Source organism: Mastomys coucha, unplaced genomic scaffold (assembly GCF_008632895.1).
Source record: "Mastomys coucha isolate ucsf_1 unplaced genomic scaffold, UCSF_Mcou_1 pScaffold16, whole genome shotgun sequence".
Lineage (NCBI taxonomy): Eukaryota > Metazoa > Chordata > Mammalia > Rodentia > Muridae > Mastomys > Mastomys coucha.
The window spans coordinates 1,217,218-1,221,548 of NW_022196898.1; the positions used below are offsets into that span (position 1 = coordinate 1,217,218).

At 46.9% G+C, this 4,331-nt stretch overlaps 1 pseudogene; it reads left to right on the forward strand.

The window, feature by feature from the left end:
* Nucleotides 1-1,375: 1,375 nt before the first annotated feature.
* On the forward strand, nt 1,376-2,763 carry LOC116094003 (annotated as a pseudogene).
* Nucleotides 2,764-4,331: the final 1,568 nt, after the last annotated feature.

Here is a 4,331-nt window from a genome sequence, read left to right on the forward strand (position 1 = left end):
GCTGTTTGTTTTATAACATTTGTATTCATTATCTCCAAAGCAGTCTCATTTTAGAACTCAGGTTTTTACAAGGAATGTGGGGATGACCACTGGCCAGTCTGAACAAGGTGATTCTTTGTTTGGGGTTTTCTCTTCCCAGGTGACATTAGGTTGGGCCAAAATGACAAGAAAAACCAACCAGCACTACATGTCTGTAAGAGAGTTCCTGTACTGTGTTGAAGTGAGAAGAACCGCTCTGTATGTAGTGCATTGGATAAGCAAAAAAGAGAAGGCTAGTAAAGCAGTGTTATCCATCCCTCTCGACTTCCTGACTGTAGGCACCACACCACATGACCAGCTACCCAGTGCTCTACGGCTAAGCAATCTCCACCATGATGACCCTTGAACTGTGAGCAAAGGTAAACCTTCATGAAATTGCTTTTTTCAGTTACTTTGACATGGCAACAAGAAAAGTAACAGCCACTCAAGCTTGCTAAGCATTGTCTTTGGCCCAGAAATTGACCCACTTGGTGACACCACATTCCTGACTTTTTCTGGGACACCACCATAAGCTGTGATATTCAGGGAATAATGAAGCAATTCCACACCTGTGGGGTAAATACAATAAATCCAACCAAATGCCCTCCTCATCACCCAGGGCAGAAGCCTGGGGGGGAGGTCACATTTAGCTATATGCCTTGTTCTTTCTAAAGTAACCAACCTCTATGAGCTGTGAGTGGTGTACATGTTACAGCTCTGAGGGGAAAGGCTTCTGCAGTAGAAGTGTTAGAGCTAAGTGAAGGAAGATGTCCTGGCAGTCAAGTCAGGCATACCATAAAGTCACATGCCACACAACAAACCTCACACAAAAGATTTACTGGGAGGGGAAGTCCAGAAGGGTAACTTCCTCTGCTCTGGAAAGAAGCAGCAGAGAACTGAGCAGAAGATGGTGGTGGTGGTGGGGTTAGGGAATGGCATTTCTTGGGGAATGGAGCTTTCCAGACTGGGGATTGGTGGGTTTTCAAGTCCTGAGCTCAGAGGTTTTTCTCTGTAGGGTGAAGCTTGACTATCTGAGTCTGGAGGGCCTGGGGCTGCCCATTAGAGTGTTCTCTGGGCAGACCCCGGTGTTTAGAAGTACTCAGGGCAGAACCTGGCCACTCGGGGTTAGGTATGCCTAGAGGGGCTTCGGAACAGAGCCTTTTCTCTTCTTTTGAGTCTCTCTCCCCTTCTGTTTCTTCCAATTTGGTCGATTCTGCCATTATACTTCATTCAGGCGTTTTAATACCATTCTAATCTTATTATGCCACTGGTTTCTCTGGTTTCTTCTCATTCTTTATGTTGCTACTGAGCCAGTTTCCATAAGATATAAAATTGGTACGCTGCTTTCTTGTTCAGAATGTCATACCCAGGCTATCCCCCCACAGGCTACCCACCGTTCCCTGGATATCCTCCTGCGGGTCAGGAGTCATCTTTCCCCACTGCAGGTCAGTATCCATACCCTAGTGACTTTCCATCAATGGGAGGAGGTGCTTGCCCACCAGCGCCAAGTGGTAGCTACCCGGGAGCTGGAGGCTACTCCACACCTGGAGGTTATCCAGCCCCTGGGGGCTATACTGGAATCCTAAATTCAGAGGGTGCTCCAGAACCTCTGAATCTTGGAGACCAAGGCTTTGCTACCCACCCCCTGGTGGAGCAGGCTTTTCTGGCTATCTACAGTCTTATGGTGGTGGACCAGCCCAGGTTCCAGTACCAGATGGCTTTCCTGGAGGACAGGCACAGTCTCAGTAACCTGGAGGACCAGCTCCCTACCCTAGCCAGCCTGCTGCGATGACTCAGGGCACCCAAGGAACAATCTGCCCAGCCTCCAACTTTGATGCTATGAGAGATGCAGAAATTCTCTGCAAAACAATGAAAGGGTTTGGGACAGACGAGCAAGCAATTGTGGATGTTGTGTCTAACCGTTCCAATGACCAGAGGCAAAAAATTAAAGCAGCTTTTAAGACCATGTATGGCAAGGATTTAAATTAAAGATATCAAGTCAGAGTTGAGTGGAATACGGAAGAATTAACCCTTGCCCTGTTCATGCCTTGTACATACTATGATGCCTGGAGTTTATGGAAGGCAATGCAGGGAGCAGGAACTCAAGAACGTGTATTGATAGAGATGTTGTGCACAAGAACAAATCAAGAAATTCGAGACATGGTTATATGTTATCAATTAGAATTTGGACGAGACCTTGAGAAGGACATTAGGTCAGATACCTTGGGACATTTTGAATGTCTCCTCGTGTCCATGTCAGGGATACTGTGATGAGAGCCAGAGTGTAAACCACTGATGGCTCAGGAAGATGCTCAGCGTCTCTATGAGGCTGGGGAGGGGAGGCTAGGGACAAATGAATCCTGTTTCAGCATGATCCTCGCCACAAGAAGCTTCCCTCAGCTGAAAGCCACCATGGAGGCTTATTCCAGGATAGCTAATCGAGATTTGATAAGCAGTATAAGCCGAGAATTTTCTGGATATGTTGAAAGTGGTTTGAAGACCATTTTCCAGTGTGCCCTCATCTGCCCTGCTTTTTTTGCTGAGCGACTTTCTTTCTATTCCATGAAAAGCGCTGGCACAGATGACTCCACCCTGGTCAGGATTGTGGTCACTTGAAGTGAGATTGACCTTGTTCAGATAAAACAGATGTTCATCCAGATGTATCAGAAGACCCTAAACACAATGATCGCAAGTGACGCGAATGGAGATTACAGGAAGCTGTTCCTGGCCATTGTTGGCCAGTGAGAGGGGTTCTTTTTCCCTTTAAGGAATGAAGCTCTTCAGGGCCTAGCCTTCCAAGCAATGACACCTGCATGCAGCCATGTCAGACACCACATGACCTGAGTAGTTTTTTACTGAGGACTGTTAGGGGACGTGCTGGGTTTGCACATGTTGTTACTGACCTAATTCTAATGTTAGATTTTCTTTCTGTATCCAATCAGTGTAAAAGCCATATCAATGATGTAGTAATATAATACTGATAAAGCTTCACTCTCACTGCTTTTATTTTAATCCAAATTTAATATATATATAATGTATATATTATATATATATTATACATGTGTATATGAAATTGATTATGTGATATACCTACTCAAAAGTCCTCTGTGGCTTCCTGTGACTTGTGAAGTTGTCTCTCTCTGCATCTTATCTGTTGGTATTTCTAGCTTCATGTCATCTCAACCATGACGAGCTGTATCCCAACAATGGTGGACTGTATCCTGTAGTGTTGCTGGCCTGAGTCTGCTCCACCACTGGGCAGGGCTGCTTGGGGAGGCAGAACTCGGGGAGTTTGACTGTGCTTATCCCACACCACCCACACCACTGCTGGGGCAGGTGCTGGGCTGGAAGGAGGCCCCAAGACACCATTCCAGGTGTGAAAGCACAGTCTGAGCTGTGGGAAAGCCAGAGCTGGCCTGCGAGAGGTCGGGGTTCTCGGGCTCTTGGACACCCAGGCACTCTTGGGAGTCGCAAAAGAGCAGAGAACAGAGTTAGCCCGAAGGCTGCAGGGGGCTGGGGGTGGGGTGGAGGTGGGGAGGTTGGGGGTCCGGGGGTCCCTAAGCAGGGATATTCCTTGGCTTGGCAGTTGCAACAGGCTTGGTAGTGGAGGCAGGCTTGGTTGTGGTTGTGGCTGAGAGCGCAGAGAGGACTTCTATGAACCGAGCCAGCCCATAATTCCAAACAGTTTATTCTCATGGGGGAAATTTGATGCGTAAAACCATACCCACTTCTCAAGGTGGGCCTGGGATTCCTTTTTTGTAGAGAGGAATGTCTGGGAAGGGAAGATTATTGGCTAAGCCCTCTAGGCCTCTAGGTACCTCTTTAGCACAGAGAATTGTCTTGAGCCTACAGGACTGTAGGACACGTCTCTTTTTATGTCTGAAGCATGATACATGTTCTAAGTCTGGAGTCTGGCAGGGAGTCACTTAAGCCTCAGGTGTGTGCCCACCAAATCTTTGGGTCTTGACCTGCTCTACCTTACCAAACTTCCTGGCATGGTTTTACGTTCCATGGTATCCCAACCGTGAAAGACTGTATCCCCACCATGTCAAGTGGTAGCCCCACAATGACTGTATCCCTACCACAATGGACTGTATCCCCTCAAACCATAATCCAAAATAAGCCTTTCTTTCAAATTGCTTAGTGTTGGGTTTTTGGTTCACAGCAATGAGAAAAGTAAGTAGTAGAATACCAAAGCCACAAAGGCTTTTTTTACACCCCCCCAAAATCATTCCATTTCCAGTGGTTATTTGAGTCCTTAATGTGGCTTCCCACTGTAGATCTTTTGATTCTCTTCTCAGTAATGACCTTTG